Below are 19,990 nucleotides of genomic sequence, written 5' to 3' on the forward strand. Positions count from 1 at the left end.
CACGCTGATATGGGTGAGGGCGGGTACCCCATTTGTTTGTTTGGAGGTGCTGGTGGACCCGGCGGGGAGGTATACCCTGGTACACGGGTAGATTGATGGGCAACAGGTACTGCTGGGGTCCCTTTATGCGGCAAATGTAGAACAGCCCTCTTATCTGGCCGGTCTGTCGACGGCGCTGGCGCCGTAGGCTGGCCTTCCCTGGCTCTTGGGAGGAGATTTTAATTCCGTCCTAGATGTGCACTTAGACCGGTCCTTCCCACCCCTGCGGAGCACACAGGTGGGGTCGAACGCTAGGGCCCCGGCCGCCTGGCTATCGCAGTGGACCCTGATTGACCTGTGGCGGAGCATGCACCCCGGCGACCGCGTCTACTCATTCTATTCAGCGGTTCACGGCCTCCATGTTCGGTTGGACAGGGTGGTGGGTACCCAATCGGTGCTTCCGTGGGTGGTTCGGGCGGAGTATATGGGCCGGACGCACTCGGACCATAACCCCCTCATCCTGGGACTTCGGTGGCGACCGGATAGACCTCCGGTTCCGACCTGGGACGCCCATAAGGTGTATATTAGGGGGCACTGCTTGGGTGCGACGTGGAATATTCGTAGGCAGTTGGCGCGAACTCTCGCCGACCTGGAATCCCGCCTCCTCGCGTGTGAATTACCCGGGGAGGGTGGCGGTGCAGGCTCAAGTGGCTTATTGGAGCTCAGGGCACGCCATGCCAAACTTCTAGACCGGCTGCGCTGCCTTAATTATGCGGCTCACTCGGCTAGGGTGCACGCTACGTCGGATAGGGCCGGGCGGCTCCTGGCCTGGCTGATTCGGCAGGAGACCACACGAGCCCCTATAGGCGCCATTGCCGGGCCCTGATGGTACGCTTGTCCATACCCAATGGGAAATTCACCAAGCATTCACGGCGTACTATACCTCTCTGTACCGGTCAACTGGAAGGAGAAGAGAGTGTGACTTGGAGGAATTTTTGGGCAGTGTAGTACTGCCCGTGGTGCCGGAGGAGCACCATGACCTTCTGGAGGGCCCCCCCACAGTGGAAGAGATAGGAGATGCTGTCTCCTCGCTGGCGACGGGTAGGGCGCCGGGGCCGGATGGGCTTCCGGCGGAATACTATAAGGCCTACCGGGAGTCCCTGATACCAAAGCTCCACAGCCTCTACTTAACAGCTCTGGAGAACGGCACGCTACCGGAGTCGATGAAGGAGGCCTATCTGATTTCCCTACTTAAGCCGGGCCGCGATGCCACCCAGCTGGGGTATTACCGCCCGCTCGCCCTGCTCAATACAGACTATAAAATCCTGGCGAAGATACTGGCGGAGAGGCTGGCGCCGGTGGTGCCTGCGCTGGTACACGGTGACCAAAACGGCTTCGTGCCTAAGCGCAGCACCTCTCTCAATTTGAGGCGGTTCTTTCGAGTCATGGCGGAGAGCACCCGCCTCTGGCCCCGGGCAGGATGTCTGATTTTAGACCTGGAGAAGGCCTTTGATAGCCTGGAATGGGGGTACCTGGTGACTACACTGTCGCGATTCGGGATGGGGCTTGGCTTTCTCCAGCTGGCGGCTCTCCTGTATAAGGGCCCGACGGTGAGAGTGCGTACTGGCCCGTATGTTTCGGAACCCATCAAGGTCGGACGCGGCACCAGGCAGGGCTGCCCGTTGTCGCCCCTCCTGTTTGCGCTCGCAATGGAGCCGTTGGCGGCGACGCTTCGTAGAGACCTGGCAGACGGCATTCCGCTGGGAGATGCGGTGCACCAGGTATCCCTTTATGCGGATGACCTCCTAGTTTTTGTTAGAGATGTGTCTTCTATCCCTGTGGACTTGGAGCGTGTCTTGTCCACTTTTGAACAGCTCTCGGGACTCCGGGTGAATGCGGCCAAATCCTGCCTCTATGCATTTCGAGACGACACTCAGGATCCCGCTTACCAGCTTGGTGGGGTACGAGTGCAGTGGCAACCGGACACCTTTCGTTACTTGGGAGTCCAGATCTATCGCCGGCCAGAGGACCTGGTGGAGGGCAACCTGGGACGAACCGTGATGGCGCTTCGGGCTCAGATGGCGTTCTGGAGTACGCTAGCCCTGTCTGTCACTGGCCGAATAGCGCTGGTCAAGATGGTAGTGCTGCCTCGGTTGTTGTACTACTTTGCCAATCTGCCGCTGTACTTACCGGCGTCTTTCTTCGCAGGCCTCATGCGCTCCCTCCGGGATTTTGTCTGGGGAGCGGCACGCCACAGGGTTGCGTTGCCCAAGCTATGCCTTCCCGTTGGCCAGGGCGGGCTCGCAATGCCCTGTCTTGAACACTACTATTTGGCGGCGCAGTTGCAATGGGTGGCCCGGTGGCTGGCGGACAGATGTCGGGAGGATACTGCAACGGCGGAGAGTCCTCCGATGGCAGTGGCGGAGCTTCTGCGGATCTTTCACCCGACGACGGGTGCTTCACGGCCGGCACCAGTGCTGTTAGCGGTGGCGTGCACATGCTACCGCAGAAGCCTCCGGCTCACCAGTGTCAGGATCCCTTATGCCCCAGCTATGCCCCTGGAGGGTTCCCCTTGTGGCCGGGACACACTTGGGGCCGCGGAACTGAGGGACTGGCATGCGGTGGATATCCACACGTTAGAAGATCTCTACCGTGAGGGAGAATTGTTGTCGTTCGCGACCCTTGCGGAGGAGACGGGGCTGGCGCAGGGCCAGTTCCTCCGCCATCGGGCCCTGGTGGAGACGCTCACAGGGCACTGGGGAGACCTACGGGAGGAGCCGGAACAACACTTGGTGATGCAATATCTCCATGTCTTGGGCCGAGGGGGGCACCTGATCAAGTGGTTTGCCGCGGCATTACGCACACATGCTGTGCCAAGTCTGGGTGCACTACGCGAGAAATGGGAGGGAGACCTCGCCCGCCCCATGGCGGACAAAGAATGGGACAGGGTGTTACAAGGGCCGAGGAGGGTACCTAGAAATATGAGATTCCGCCAAATACAGTTCTTCGTCTTGCATAGGGCCTACCTAACGCCTGCCACCATTAATAGGTATTTCCACCGTGTGGATGCCAGCTGCCCCCGTTGTGCGGAAGTTGATGCTGATCTGCTTCACATGCTGTGGGGCTGCCCGGAACTGAGTACATACTGGCAGGCGATACACGGGATGCTCCGTCGGTGTACGGGACGGGAGATCCCCCCCGAGTGGCCTACTTACCTGTTGCACCTCTTTCATAGGTCGCCCCCGGTCAAGGTAGCATCTCGTTTTATAGATCTGGGGATCATAGTGGCAAAGCGACTCATCACTAAACGCTGGAAAGCAGACGCTGCGCCACACGTGCGGGCGTGGCGCTGCTCTTTTCTAGTCTGGGCCAAGGCGGAGGAGGTGGCACTTCGGAGGGAGGAAACACTGGGCCTCCGGATGACACCGATCGCATCCCAATGGGGAGAGATGCTGCAGGTCCTGCTACAATCTGATGGGGTGACTCTGGCTGGGGTCGAGGGTGAGCTGCAGGAACCGCGTTAGCTGCAGGGAGATGGTCCGATCTGACGGGGTGCCGCAGCGCTGGGGCTGATTTGCTTGGATTCTGGCGTCTCTGCGTGTCGCAGCCCGGATGTTAATACACATGACATTCCTGGGGTGGGGGCCGGAGGAGGGAATCGACGGGAGGGGGGTGTGAGGGAGAAGGGCGCCTAGAATTAAAACAGGAGAGCTGCTGTTAGATGTTGTTTTCGTTGTTCTGTGGCAAGAAGGACAGTTCCCCAGTTGCAGTGCGGGTTCACAAAGCTGTTTGATTATTGATCAGGGGGTACACTGGGCAGCATACGTCTTTGGCGAATAAGACGGTGACTTGCTACTCTCAGCTAACACAGTGACTGCAACATCACGCGTGATGGTAGTTGTCCTTACAGACTCACGGGTTACAACTTTAGTCCATACTGAATGCCCCTCAATTGGTGTAAAGTATTCTGCTTATATGTGATGTGCTCTGAGTCCTTACTGTGCATTAGTTGTAATTATACTCTTTGCCATTCTGAACTACATTGTATGATTTTTTGCTGCAAAATTTAAAACTCAATAAACAGATTTCTAAATAAATGAATTGTATTACGATTTCAGTATGACTTTTAGCTGTGCCACCCCTGCAGGTTACAATAGCAGAGTTACAGTAAGGTTTGAATGCATTTTAGCAACTGATGTCATGAAAAATATTGATTATTTAAATCCCACAGTAAAATCATTTAACCACCAAATCGATGCATGGATTGACTATCATAAGTTGCCCATCTTTAGTGCCCTGTTCACTATTTCGCCCCAGTTACAGTACTGTTATAATTTTTGCCCAGTGGTTGTGCAGCGATTTCCCCTGTGGAATGGGCTTTTTTACCTATTGCTTGTTCCGTGTTTGTCCTAGTATAGTGGCATCAGGCCATGTCATGCTAAGCTGTTACTGGCATTTATACAGCAACCATGAGCCATTGGAGTGGCATCCTCTACCACAAGAAGTATTCCAAGAAGGTTAAGCACAGTGATTTTATTGAGGCTTCGTGTAGTAATGACCTCAGAATAGTTATGTTGCCAGAGTAGTGTCTCGTTGATTGCAGACCTCTCTCTCCTAATGGCACTATTGTCTCTGCAGAGCTGAGGGTTACAGGGGTCTGCTCCACTCCCCTTTCTGCTTTCCTGCATGTGCAGCACTAAGGCTTTGTGCCAGGGAGGAGTTTTCTCTTTGCACAAGCTTCAGTCATCTCCGCTCTAAAAAGATCTCTACATCGCCTAACTGGATTGGACAATGGGCCTGTGCCTTGAAGCATTTAGCCAATTACTAGTTGTAGTGTTGCCTTCTCCTCAGGATGGTCAACATTCTAGCGTTTTATGATCAGAAAAATATTAGGGTATGCTCTTCAAAAATGTAGTGTAAACTGCAAAGTTACACGTCACTCATCTGTTCAGGCACATTACTTGTTTAGACTGGCCCAGGTATGGTCCGAATGAAAACCCAGATACTTTCAGAACTCCAGGTAAAGGATAGGACACTCTAGCGTTTTTCAGCGTTTTAAACTTCTAGTATCTATTGAACTTAGATTGCTTTGGATTTCATCCTCATTCAACATCAATTACTTTGCAATTCATCTAAACACCTGGATGTACTAGTATATATTTGGTGAAAGGAGTCTGTTACCAGATGCTTTCATTAGGAATTAGTTGTAAATAAAAAAATGTTTTGGGTGATCTGGATATTTATTTAGTGAAGTGATGACTCCATTCTGGTTCTCAAAGGCCCGGTAACCATACCAGCTTTACATTTGAATAGAGCTGCCTCCTCCTCTGATATTTCAGCACTTATTACTTGACCAAGGAGGGGTCATTCAAGAATTCATAGCCTATTGATGCTCTCCTTTCGACAGGTGAGGAATTTCAGGGGCACAAGGACTATCGCGTTTTAGGTAAAGTGGTGCTCCTTGTAAATAAGCCATGGCGGGGTGATAATTCAGCGTGGGACTCTTGAAGTCAGTGATGCTTGGACTTGCGAGTTGGCGAGTAGAGAGCCTTTTGCTAAGACATTGACAATGTTCTTTTGTCTCTTAAACAAAAGAGGAGAGCTGCCCCACTCACCACTATACATTGGCTCACATCTATTTCCTATGACTTTTTTAGTTTGACAGCGAGCCTTTGCTCCAGGTGTTCAGAAACAAATATGAATGAATGAACGACTAAATGAATGGAAAAAATATATTAAGTGCAACTTTTACCAACAACAGTTGGGGGGAGCGCCGAGCTCCAGGGGGCCCCAGCAGCACTGTACCCTGGCCTGAAAGCTCCTGAGTGAGTCCGAAGGTGGGCCCCCTCCATGTACTTTGCAGGGGGGCCCCCTCAACTTTCGTTACGCCACTGCCTAGACTACGGAAAAACTCTGTGTTTTGCAGCTCCTCAATATGTGTTAAAAATGTTGCAAGTTCAAAATGTGGCAACCCGCCTCATCTTGAACATCCTGAGGCAGCAGTCTGCTAAAAACGCACTGATCGTACTTCACTGGCTTCCGGTGGAGCATCAGGTGCAGTTTAAGGCACTGTGCATTATGCACAGAGCCCTGCTGCTACAACCTCTGGCCACAACTTACATCCCTGGCAGGCCACTTGACCGCCCTCTGCTCACCGTTTGACATTACCTAACATCCGGCCCGGCTCCAGGAATTTTTATTTGGGTGGGCCAAGGGCGCATTCGGGTGGGCCACTGCGGGCCCAATTTGTGGCTTCTGGAGGTAGCCTACAAGCCCTGATTACATCATATGTACTTGCAAACAGGCAGCATGATACAACGGATTGCTTCTGTGTGTACACAGAGCATGTGGAGAGTTACTTGAAAGTAAGACCAAGGTTTAGACCTAACTGCAAACCCTCGAATTCCAGCAGGCCAGGCTTCAACACAAGTATTTGAATGCTAAGCATATTATAAAGCGTTCAAGATTAAGGAAGTCCCTATTACTAAACGAAAGCCTTGACAGCAGTGCCCCTAATCGCTCCAAAGCACCTCTTCCTCATGACCTCCTCCTCGGATTCCCTCATTGCCATCCTCCAACACTGCTCTTCATCTCTCCGTAGCCTCTTCCCCTCATGACCTCCTCCACAGACTCCCTCCCTACTCCCCTCCACCAGTGCCCCTCATCGCTCCATTGCCCCTCCCCCATGACCTCATCCTCAGACTCTCTCCCTACTACCCTCCACCAGTGCCCCTCATCGCTCCATTGCCCCTCCCCCATGACCTCCTCCTCAGACTCCCTCCCTACCACCCTCCACCAGTGCCCCTCATCTCTCCGTAGCTCCTCCCCCATGACCTTCCCCTCATATTCCCTCCCTACCACACTCCACCAGGGCACCTCATCGCTCCAAAGCCCTTCCCCCACATGACCTCTTCCTCGCATTTCCTCACTGCCACCCTCCACCAGTGCCCCTCATCGCTCCATAGCCCCTCCCTCATGACCTCCTCCTCAGACTCCCTCCCTACCACCCTCCACCAGTGCCCCTCATCACTCCAAAGCCCTTCCCCCATGACCTCCTCCTCAGATTCCCTTATTGCCACCTTCCACCAGGGCCCCTCAGCGCTCCATAGCCGCTCCCCCCATGATGTCCCCCTCGGATTCCCTCATTGCCACCCTCCAACATTACCCATCATCTCTCCGTAGCCCCTCTCTCGTATGCATTTTATTCGCAGTGTAGGGTGTCACAGTACTTTACATCACGCACACATTATGCAGAGACAATGAATCATACAAGTATGTAAATCAGCCTAAAAGGAATGTCACATAAACTAATGAGGATTACCAGGTTTAGGAATCACATGTCATCCATACTGCTGGGCAATATGTTTTCAGAGGGTTAGGTCTGGAGAAGCACAAACACAGGATTTAAAGCATACCCCAGTGGTTGGGGGTTGGCTTTACTGATTAGAATGTACATCTGCCCAAACAAACTCTTTATTGCAACATTAGAATTATGAAAGACTGGGAAAATACGAACTAACTAGCAATAAAAAAAAAATCTAATTATACCATTCTGGTTTGAATGCAGGTCTTTGATGACAGTCCATAGGTCACTGTCCTATGTTAGGATTGTAACTTCTGAACTGCAATTAATCAAAGGATCTCTGTGACAAAGGCAGTAACCCACTGAGCTATCCACGTTAACTACAGTTTATCTGCATTTAAAAACTACAAACAGACAAAAGATTGCTCTCCAGCAGCATCATTAATCCCCAGAGATATCTGGACATTTTAATAGTTGTGATGCCTCCTTGGCAGAACAAGTCATGATAATGATATTAACGATTTAAACAAACGATTTTAAATAAAATATACACAGCACACAAAGTATGCGTCTTGATCACGGATGAAAAAAACGCAACAATAGCCACACATTCTCTTACCTCCTCTTTACAAACTCTGTCACATCCCGACCTGATAAGCAGCTCAAGTGGTCAGGAAAATGAACCCGCATAAACAAACTCCTCTTCACCAGCGCTGAAAAGAATGAAATATCCACGCAGCAGGACGGTACGCAAATCCAGGGCCAACGGAAGGATTTGTCACCTTCACCATGCCCATATTGTACCTGCACGAGTGGGCGGGGACACAGCCCACCTTTCTAATAGGAGATGCAGATGCGTGATTGGGGGAGCGAGCCCAGGCCCAATCCCGCATGAAAGAAGGAAAATAACGTTTTTAAATTGCAGTGGCCATTTTCTGTTGGCCTTGCTGATGTAACTGCCAAGGCCAAGGTTCATGTATGGGTGGGCCTGGCCCACCCGGCCCACCCTCTAGAACCGGGCCTGCCTAACATCCTTCCATCAAGATGGGGAGGCCGTTTGTTTGCTTACCTCGCCTACAACGTGTGGAATTCTTTACCGATTGTAAAGATTGAACTACGTCAACTGGACCGAGAAGGACCTTTTAGAAAGGCTCTGAAAAGTTGGCTCTTCCCACTCCCGTTTCAGACTAGGCTGGTGAGGTGTTGGTTCTAGCGCTGGGAAGCCTCCGGGCAGCCATGCGCTATACAAGTCTATCAGAATAGAATAACAGCTCGAATTTACATTGAGCTCAAATCGTTGAGTTCCATCTCCCGGGCAATACTGCCACCTAGTGGCGTTCCTGTTTGCTTCATTCTTAACCAAGGTGAATACCACTTATGTATTCAGCGTGTTTTTTTTAAACCGAGACACAGGAAATTGTTCCAAATCTTATGTCATAGAAGCTGAAACATTCACGTTTAAAATGTTGTCGCACACACGCGTCGAAAGGTTAACTGTGTTGAGTCTACAACTCTCACAGAATGAACGTAGCACTAACACGGAGCTGTACCCTTTAAGAAACAGATGTGCTCCCAATGTATAATTACAAAGGGAGATTAATCCATATTAGGCTAAAAGTTCGAAGCGTACATTTAGAAACATTTTGCTTGAAGAACATTCAGTGAGAAAACATTTATTTTGGAAAACATCTGTTAAATTTGAACTTTGAGAAGGTTTACTACTGACGAGCCACCATTCGTGCACACCGAGTAAAACTCTTACATGTAACCACCGTCCTTTGCAATCTGACAAGTTTAACGTCCTTTTAGAAGCTTCACCCTGAAATATTATATCAGAACCTTAAAATAATTCAGATATGAGTAGGGTGACCAGGACAGGCCCGGTTTTTCACCAGCTGTTCCGGCAGATTTCAAGATATTTTGCTCATATCCCGGTTTTTAGGAGAGTCGACTGAAAACGGCCGAGGGTGTTTTTTTAGGTTTTACAAAGCAGGGTTAGCAATTATTTCAAGAAAGCAATTTAATTAACAGGCAAGCTACTGGATTTAAAAATTGCATTATGTATGTTCAAACTGCCTGTTGGGTAATTCTCGGCTGAGGAGCTCTGGCATTCCCTGCGCTCACTTGAAGTAGAATTGTAGTCTTTCTATTTTTGTGAAATGTCCCGGTTTTTGGCTTTGAAATTCTGGTCACCCTAGATATAAGGCAAGAAGACTATTTGACAAAATCCGAGTATGTTTTTAGCCTTCCCAGACGTGTTGGTGGCATCCATACCTAAAGCATTGTCTAGCACAGGCATTTTGATGAGATAGTAACTGATACAGCATCAGATGTGGGCCCTATGTCCTCGCATAGTATTTCAAACGGGTGTGCGCTCTCCTTCATTGGTCTTCCAGTTGCCATGTTTGTCCATGGGTCGCAGTGAATTGGACAGGCACTTCTTCTGTGACGCACAATGAATATGCCTACTGCGCACTAACAGTTTTGCATTTTTTTTTTCCTCCATATATTTGCTACGGTGAAAAATAGTGCTCCTGTGTACTGCAGCATACTTTGCAATAGTGTAATGCTTTATTAGTTGTCTGCCAGAACTACCTATAACAATAGTGCTGTATATCGCTATGCAAGCATCAGTTTTTCCAATTCTTTCTTTGGGTCTAGAGGACAGACACCCCTTAACAGCCCTATAAAAAGCTGGGCTCACTTGCTACATTTGGTGAAGTTTAATTGGTATTTTATTTTGTCCCTGGATTGCTTTTGCTTCATTACCATCCTCTGTGAAATAATACCCCGTTAGGATACTGTGGAATGAAAAAAATCTTCAGTTAAACTAATGTAGGGTTGCCACCCAGTTTTCAGTCATCCGGATAACATATTTGCAATCTTGGACTTTTTTACTGCAATTCAGTGTCTTCCCAAACACTACCAAACACCATAACAAACAAACAAACACATGAAAACAGCATATTAAATGCCCACTGACTACAGATAATAAAGTTTCAATCAACCAGAAATCAAACTTCTCTCTGTGAATGAATCCTTGAGTCAGGCCATAAAGTTCCAACCTCAGAGGACACCGCAAGGCGATACAGTAGAACATGCTACACATATTGCTATAACATATATACCAGTTCAGTGGAACCACCCATAACTGCAGCTTGCTCAATACATATGTTTGTCAATTAAAAGCTCAGTACAGGAAACATGGTATTCAGATGAGACAGACAGGTGACTGACTACTCCAGAGTAGTGTTGAATCGGAAGTAATGTCTCTCAGAGTATTCTTTTACCGAAATGATGCCTCTCGAAATAATGTTCGGTAGGAGTTGGTGTCACTGAAAATAATTTGCAAAAATAAATAATTCCTTCTAAATTGTGTAACGTGACCATGAAAAGGTATGCGATGGAAAGCTGTGCTATGCAATAGTACAATAATGCCTTTAGTGACTTTATTGCAGGAAACCATTTGCCATCAGAATACTGTTCTGGAAAGTAAATCCTTGTACTACTCTACCACAAGAGAGCCTGGCTCTTCCTTCCTCCAGTTTCTACGAGAAGTAATGCCACCTCAGAATATTGTGCCATTGGAAATTATTTACTAAGAATATTGTTCCATGAGAAACAGGGGCTGAAGAAGACTCTGCTTCGAAACGTGTCTGGCGAGTACTTTATTGACGGTACTGGCGGACGATGGTTACCTTGGTCCTTATCCCTTTCACTTGATCCATTGATGCCGGAAGAAATGCTTCAGGAGACGAAAACACCAGCATTCAGATTTGCATCGGGTTACCAAGCTTGCACTAGTGCCAATCTTTCTATGTGGGCTCGAGCAGATATAGGCACAAATTCAAAATTCTGGTTGGTCGACCATTGACCTATGGACCTGTAACTTAAGCGGTCTGCCTGACGTGGGATGGTGGAAGACTACAAATGAACATTCAGGGTAATTTGTTGACTCTTTTGGACCTGGGAAAGGATACAAATCTCTTGTATTAAGAAACACTTTTAATATAAGACGCTAAACATCATAGTCTTCTTACCCAGTGGTCAGAGAACCTATGAACAGACCTGTTGGAGGAAGGAATGTGGCTGGTTTTGTGGGTCACCTTTCAATGGTTTCTTGCATTACATGTATCAAACTTGTGCATTTTTTTATCTGCTCAAGTCCTGCAAGATTTACAGGATGCCCTCAGTGCTTCTTCAGATGCACTGCTGAGGGTGCAGATTGTTTCCTAATGGTTTGGCCTTAACTGAGTTTGCAGTTTCTCTGGAAGTAGGGATAGCCCCCATCTTTACAGGTAGGATGAACTTGCTCTGGTCAGAGTTGTGCTTTTTTGGGCTAAAGGTTTGTACATCCAGTGATGATTACTTATTCGTTGCCAAATGCAGTTGCTATTCCATGAATACTGGCTTTAGCCCACATAATTGCTGAATGGACAAGGGGCCTCTGCACATGTACTGTCACTAGGCAGTGAGCACCACCTTAGAATCATCTTGCTGAAAATACTCCATTAACCTTCAAGGGACTGGAGGAATTGCTCTCTGTAACAGTAAGCTTGCATGGGTGTTGCAGAAAAATGGGACATGCCCTTCCAGACGATCAGTTCTTAGTGAAGATCCTGACGGAACTCTGAGGTGTGGGTGCTAGCACTAGAGACTCCACAGTAGTGTGGAAATTCCATCTCTGCCGCAGATATTGTCCAGCAGTGGCACGCTATCGGCATACATCTTGGAAGGATTTTTGAAACATCATTTTTTATTTCATTGGAGTCATTTGCTCTCTTTACTTTTCTGTCTATTTTTGTCATGTGCTGCCTGATACATTTGTGTTTGAAAATATGGAACACTGCTAAATAAATTATAAAAATTTAATATTCTTAGGTTGGGTTATAGTAACGATTGTCCTGTACAACACGCCGAAACAACAAACAATGTAACAAGTGTAACAGAAAAAAAATGAAAAGATTATTTGGCTTGTAAACCAATATGATGGTTTTTCCTCTTGTTCCAGAACATTAGTAGAAAGTTGCCCTATTTAGACAAGGTGGCAGAGTTTTCAGATGGAATGTGTTTACCTCGGGAGGTGCCACTTTTGGGAGAACATCTCTAGCTTCATTGCTTGGGGAGTTTCCACCACCAAATGTGGGCACTAAAAATCTGCCCAAAAAGTTGAAGTGTGTTGTTGGTCCTCGTATATCTGGTCTCTCTAGTTCCATCATGCTATGGACTTCATACTTGATAGCCTCTCACCATTTCCATGCAGCAATGTTTCCCTCTTCCCCGCTATTGTGGTCGCAACAGACAATGATTGTAAACTTCCTCTAAACCTAGGAAAGTGGGTAAATGGGGAATGAAGGAGGCAAAAATGGGATCAGGAAGACCAGACACCATTAGGTCGAAGGAAGTTATTAAAGAAAGGATAAGTACTGTAACTCTGTCCGGAAAGACATACAACACAATATGGAAGCACGTTGGGACAAAAAAGTCATTTGCATTGTGATGAACATGCACCCCGGGCCAAAGTGATCCAACTGCAGTGGTATCTGGATCCTTTGTACCAATTTGTCATCATGGGGGAATATGCGGTCTTGTTAAGGGGCAAAACAATGATTCCCTTCTCTCAACTTCCCTTCTCGGGCCTCTCTCACTCAATTTCTTTCGTCTTATTGCCCGTGAGCTAGCCGTCGCTTCTCCCTCTCAAACTTCCTGTCCTTCTCCTCTGGCTTAGCTTTAGCTTTCTGCAGAGCCAACTGTATGTTTAGGGTCTCTGCTATACTCTACCCACCCGCAGGACTTATTCCTGGAATCGGTGACAGTCCTCTTCTTTCACAGCGATGAACCAGGGCAGCACCCTTAATCTTCTCTGCCACACCCACCTTGCATACGGGGGTCTAGAAAAATGGCACACGTACAGATGGCCCGTTTAGTGCGGCTGTCCCGACATGGGCCAGCATTGCACACTCTGCTTCAGGGATCCACTCGACAGGATCCCCACTGGTCCTTGCTCCCTCTAGACACTCTCCTCCTCCTCACAGGGATCTCTGGTCTCGACAGGCACATGCTCGTGCTCCAGGTGCCAGGGCTAGTGTTCTTCATTCTCCTGGGTAATGTCCCCTCATCTAGCAGGGAGACTAGCACAGCTTTAGTCTCTAGTCCTGTCACAACAGGCAGAAGTCTTGCTGAACTTCTCCACTGTAATGCACAGTGCTACAGTTTGACAATTTTAGGGGGCTCAAGCTCCCCTTTTTATAATTCTTTTCCAGACACAGGTGTGATTTAGTATCTTCATCTTTGAAGTTCATGTTGTGGGGTTTCCCCACTTTGAAGCATCCACTCCTCTGTACTGTCCTTTGTCCAGCAAGAAGTCTGCACAGCAGGAGCAACTTCACTCTTGATATCCCCACACCACAGGCCATGGGAGTGACTTGAGGATTACATCTAGATGTCTGCCTCACTGATATATGCCTATCAAAAGGTTACATAGGCCCTCAGCCCTGTTCTTTATGATTCCATTATCATCCCCATCTCCTTCCCGAGATGTGCCCAGGCCCCACTGACCAGTAACCTTTTTAGTATCTAAGAACCCTTTTGAAGTGCACAAGAGAGCCTGGCTCTCCCTTCCTCCAGTTTGTGTGTATTCCGCCCAGCTTTCAGGACTGCACGCAAACGACAATTCTGTCTGGGATGGCCCCTCCACATACTATTCAATGGCCCTGCAATAAGAAACCCATCTGCCTCCTTCTGCTATACCATACACAAACAGTTAAGTACACAGCTGCAGAAATTGACATGTGTGAGCCTGCTATCCTCACTCCAGTGACACAGATAAAAAGGCGTGTTCCCTCTACATAGTGTGGTTTAATCATATCAATTGAGACAAACCTTTTGTCTCAGCGACCAGCAAAGGGCAGAAGAAGTACAGTTCTGGTACCCTCAACAGCCAGTACAAGTACAGGTGCTCTGTACTATGGTCCAAATTCTTTTTTGTCTACTATCTTTTCTCTTACTAGGTCCCCAATCTTCGGGACCCAGGCAGGCCTTCGCAGGAACTACCTTCACTTCTCCAATGGCGGTGCATTTTACTTGGACATTTCTTTCTAAGGTCCAGAATTCATTGAGTTCCTGTAAAACAGCCAAACATTCATCATGTAAAATGGTGTTTCTCCTGCCAACGTGCTGACACTATTGAGGTCTGGCACCCACATTCTCACACCCCCTAGGGAATTTCTTGGCATGTTGTTAAGTGCCATTTGGACCCCATATAGGTGAATGACCCAACTGCCCCCCCCTCACCCCCCTGAGCCTAGTACCCTAGCTTTTAAGGATTGCTTTCAGTCACGGTTCTTCCTCTCAACAATCAAATTTCCCTCGGGGTGGTAGGAGGAGGAGTATCACAAAGCCAACCCAAACTTCGCATGGCTTCTTTGTGAGCCCGAGAGGTAAACGCCGGACCCTGTTTGGAATGTGGCGTGCTAATTGTCTATGTCCCGATAAAGACTTGCAAATCCTTTATAACAGTACGAGCGCCAGCCGAGCGCTGTGGCCAAATCCACAGGAATCTGGAGCATGAATTCACTGCCACCAAGATATACTTTTAAGACTCATCGGATTGTAAGGGGCCGCAGTGGCCCAAATAAACACAAGCCAAAGGCTTGTCTTAGATCAGTAGAAGTGTCTGTGCTGAACGTGCTACGGTGGTGCCTTTCATCTGCTGGCAGATGTCTCATTTAAGGACAAAGTTCTTTGTCTGTTTTGAGAGACCTGGCCACCAATAGCAGTGCTTCAGCAACGAAACTCCTGCGTGAACGGAACTCAGACCCTCATGTGCAGCTAGTATCAGTCCTAATCTACGACCAGTGTTTTTTATAACTCTATCCCCACTCCTGGAATTTGAGCGTACAAAATGTTTTCTGCATCTAACTTGTAGGAGTAGTTGAGTGGAAAGACTTTTGACAGCGCTGTTCCGTTGCACGTGGCATTAACTGCCACCATAGTTCCATCTATCCTTGTACTTCAGTGAGTTATTGTAGCAAAGGCAGCAGTACAAACTGTTGCCTTGACAGATTCATCCGTCATGGAATTCCCTTCAACGTGAACGCCAACACGTTGATGACTCTATGTCTGAATGACATGAGCAGGCCTTCTATTAGCTTTGCCACTTGTTCCCAAAGCATCTTGTGCTTTACTGTGCAACCTTTGGAATCCCTAAATCCATTCTGGACCCAATAATGTAAATATTAGTTATAGGACTGCACACCATAAAATGAATCACACACAATTAGCGTGGGAAATTCACGATCCATATTTTGCTGTGCTAGTATCAGAGCTTTTAGTTCCACCAGCTGCTCCATGCAGTTCCCTAGGAAATGAGAGTGTGTTTTCCCAGGACGGAACTTTCCGTCATGTATGGGCCCTTTTACAATTGCGCATGCTGCGGAATATTGCTGTTTTGTTCCTACGGCCGGCTGGGCAGAACCATCTGTATAAATTATACTTTCATATCGATCTAGAGGCATAATTTCATTCGGCATAGGATATTCTTGTTCGTACTGCAAGAATGCTTGTGTTTGTAATGTAGAGTCGAATCTGTAATCTACATCTGTTGCAGTGAGAGAGTTAGCCCATTCAATCCATCATGGATGTAATGCTTTAGCACAGGTGTCTGCAACCGGTCGATCGCGAGCTACCGGTAACTCACTGACACCTCTGGGAGTAGCACGCCCAGCAATTAATAATTCATGTTTCATTCTTAGCTCCGGCATTTATTTGTTAGCCCTTCATTGTCTTTTAAAGTTTATCAGCGTTTGCCCACCCTCACCCAAACCAGCTGCTCAGATTGGCAGAGGAACATGACGCTCTTCCTGAAGTCCGGCACAATCAGGAACCGTGCCACCTGCCTTTTCCAGACGGCACTGCGTTTTAAATCTGCCTTTTGATCCTGCGTGGGGCAGAGCAGCACATTGGTAAGTGAGCCCCTGGCCTAGTAGCTGCATAGTCTGCAAAAGCAGCTCAGTGGGCTGGCGTGTTCTTTATATCTGCCTTCCATTGTAAAATGTGGCAGCCGACGTTCAAAGGGCCTTGCGAGCACTCAGTGATTCTTAGCCCGCAAGGATGTCTTAACATCGTTAATGACGGACATTCAAGTCAAACTCAAGAGCTGATTCTGAGAAGGTGCTATTCCTCGAATTCTTGCAGCACACTTGCAAGATTACTGCAAAATGGCACTGCAGGGGAAAGTTAACCTGATCGTATTAATGCACAAGTTTGTTTTGGTATAGCCCGTCCCAGGGCAGTCCCTTTCTCCACGGGAAATAACTTACAAAGTTTATTAATTTACGTTTTTGGGGTTGCCTTATGTAGTCTGGTGGCTTCTATCCTGTCTCATTCATGTTGCCCATTACCCCCTCATTCAGACGGGTTTTATTATCATTCCATGGGCCGATGTTTATGTTGTCCTGCGAGCGGGCATGGAGCTTGGTTAACTAGAAATGCATGATTGTCATGGGCCTGGTAGCCCAGTTGGTTGAGATTGGTGCCAACAGTTCCTCGGTTGACTGATAACAGCAGAGTCCATTGTAAATTTGGCAAATCACTTAATATTCCCCTATTTTCATTCTACTAACAGTTTGGAAGTTGACATGGTTACTGTGGCACCAGTTTTAACCACAGCAAGGTGCAACATCCTTTGATTTTGGGCAAATCAATTAAGTTTCCATCTTTTCAATTTCTTTAATAAATTAATTTGTACGGGCCTATCTTCACCTGCGGTGCAGTTGGGTGTTATCTTTGGTTTGAGTCCTGCCATCAGTGCACCCGACTAATATGTGATCCTCGGCAAATCAGTTGAGCTTTATCTGTCTTTTACACATATATATCTTTTATTTTAAGTAGTATAGGCAGAGGTTTACTCTTCACTGCATATTGCCGTTTAAGTTGGTATCTGAGATGCGGGGCAAATCGATTTCTTCCCGGTTTCATCATTAAAGCAGTCATTCCTCTGGCCGAAGTGGACTTTGAGCTTCACGTTCACATCTATTGGCCTCTTGAAATTCCGTGTTATGGCGGCATGCACTGTGGGGGGGTCAATAAATTGAGAAGAAGGAGTTAGTCAGCACAGCAATCTAAAGGAGTTTTCAGTTAACTGTGTTGCCTGATAGCTGTGCAAGTATTTTAGCTGAAAGGTCTGGCTTTTACTTACTGAATTCATAGCCCAGTTACAGCAATGTCAGGGGCAGGGGTGGTGTTGCAGTATGCCTGAAATTGAGTATGCAGTTAGTACAATGTCTTTTAAATAACCAGGGCAGCTGACCAAAGTATGTGTGTATGTCTGGTCATATCGAGGTGACTGCATTTCTTCATTTAAATAAGGTGTAATCAGGGCCATGAACTTGAATCCCGCTGAGGGTCCACAGCCATTCACCAGCCGTGGGGAGTCCGTGGGCTGCTTGCGAACACCATGGACAGGCTTCACAGGCAAACCTTGTGCAATGTGGGTCATTGTACTCGTATGCACTTATTAAAGAGATGACACCAGAGCACAACGTATGTATATTACTTTCATCTTCTAATGCTTTTAAGCACATTTCAAAAACATAAGTAGTTCAACATCATTGGATGTCAACGCAGCTGTAGATCATTCCAGTTTATTGTTTTCTTTGTCAAATACAACAGCCGACGCGCGTTTCGCCCCTGCGGTTCTTCCTCAAGGCTCTCTAGTCAGACCCCCCAGGATATTGCGGCATTGATTGGCAAATTTAGCGGCACAAATATTGAAATTTAGCGGCACAAATATAGAAATTTAGCGGCATTTTTGCGGCACTTTATTTTACTCATAATCATTCATTTTCAGCCTTAAATTAATGGAAACTGTTTTAGCAGAGTATTCCACTTGTAATAGGCATGCTTAAAGTATCTGTAGCTCTACGGAAGCACAGCTCCAGTCCTAACCTTGTGGGAGTGTACTGTATTTCTCCCTGGGATGTTCTAGTGCTCATGTATGCATTGTGTCGGGGCACCACTGCCTCTGGATCTGAGAGGCAGTACACCTCTTCCTCAGGCACCCTCAACCATGAGATCAGTAATGTTGAGGAAAGCCTAGGTGCCACCAAAACAGGTTTTGCTGGAAGATAAGCAGGTTCTACCAGCATCAGAAGTCGCCGGCCCCAGTACTGAATCAAGTAACCTGAGTTGATTAAATACATCTGGGTCCTCCTGATGGAGGAGAGTTAATCCTTGTATTACACATGAACTTGTAACTATTGATTCAGATCCAGTTATTGCTGTGAAGCCTTCGACTGATTTTTCTCAGCTCCCACCCAGGGAAAATTAAAAAAGGACTCTTTGCGTACTGTGCACCGTAAGGATAAAGTGCTGCCCAATCCAGTTGTCAGTCCAGTGTATGTCACTACTGCTGTAGTGAATTTGGAGGTTAGGTCGGTTTCAACAGCACAAACGATGTACATACCCAGCACTCAAGAGACCATTTGACTCATTCATGGGTAGATTAAAAGTAATTGAGTGTGCCATTTTGACTTGCCCACCTCTGATCACCTACTCACGTCCATTCGAAGAATTGAGGGTGCCACTGATGCCCCCCAATCTTCTGTGACCATACAGCGCCTTGATTAAGATAGCTGTATTTCAAAAGAAAATAATACTCTAACATTTGTCCCTCAAGCTAATTCTGCTAGTCTTCCTGTACTGTCTTTCTGACTCTGGATGCACAGAGTACACTGTCACCGTGGGCTGTTCCCATCCGAAAAGGCTGCTGCAAATTTGGAACCGTTTTATTAATTCATCTCTGGAGCATGTCAAAGAAGCAACATTAATTTCGAATATAACCTACCCCGAGATCCAAAAGTACTTGCTAACACAAGCCTGCGTGGCAATGTAACGCAGCTCCGTGTTTACTGAGAGTCACGCTTCCTGCTTCGAATGCTCGTTGGCTTGATGGCTTCTGAATGAATCACAGCTCACCACCCCCTCAGCTGAGACTCGTCTGGCCGGCCCTCTTGAAAGTGGTGCAAAGGACTCAACCATATCACGGATGCCTTTTTGCAGTCACATGCCATAAATAACAATGGCAAATGCACGCACCAATGATGTGCAAAACCAGAGTACGTGCCCGTGGCCATGCTGCACACCAGGCCTGTAGTAATCGATTTGCATGCAAGCCTGGTGATTCCTTTCATTTTGCATTCACCAGGGCAGCAATGGCTTTATTGCACCAGTCAGCAAGAATACGTGTATTTCGGACCTATCAATCCACTGAACGTGGAGTGTGCGTGCAAATGAAGAATTTTATGCCTGCTTCGGCGTGTTCATGCCACTGTGCAGAGGCACAACTAGAGCCAAATTTCGGAGGGGCGGAGGGGGGGCTAATTCCTACAGCAATAGGCAGAGTGGAGGTGCAGGGGGCTCTAAGAACGGGTGAAAACAGAACAAAGCATAGTTAACAAGTGAATGGTCTCTTTTAAAGACCTGTGAAGTACTCCGGAGCGGCTGCCTTAAGACTGTCGCCAGCCCGGGAGGCTGTCTCAGCCCGGGCTGACACACACTACGGGGGAGGGAGGGGGGCTGAAGCTCTTTGAGCCTGCCACTGTGGGTAAAACATACATGCCTGCCCCCGCATCCATGTATTGACGGCTTTTTAGTGTCTCTCGGGATTCACCTTCAGTGTTTTGGCGCATTTTCTAAATTTCGCGGGCA

General features: G+C 47.7%; 1 protein-coding gene and 1 long non-coding RNA gene across 2 annotated transcripts in view; one reads left to right on the forward strand and one right to left on the reverse strand.

Annotated features, from left to right (window-relative positions):
* Positions 1–8,017, reverse strand: part of LOC146809960 (uncharacterized) — a 112,418-nt gene extending 104,401 nt beyond the window's left edge. The window contains exon 1 of the long non-coding RNA XR_014966524.1: positions 7,902–8,017. This is a non-coding gene — a long non-coding RNA (uncharacterized LOC146809960). The remainder of the gene's footprint in view (positions 1–7,901) is intronic.
* STX8 (syntaxin 8) overlaps positions 1–19,990 on the forward strand; it is a 975,973-nt gene that overhangs the window by 182,541 nt on the left and 773,442 nt on the right. The gene's annotated exons all lie outside the window — the stretch shown is intronic.

The sequence above is a fragment of the Triturus cristatus genome, chromosome 7 (genome assembly GCF_964204655.1).
Source record: "Triturus cristatus chromosome 7, aTriCri1.1, whole genome shotgun sequence".
Taxonomy (NCBI): Eukaryota; Metazoa; Chordata; class Amphibia; order Caudata; family Salamandridae; genus Triturus; species Triturus cristatus.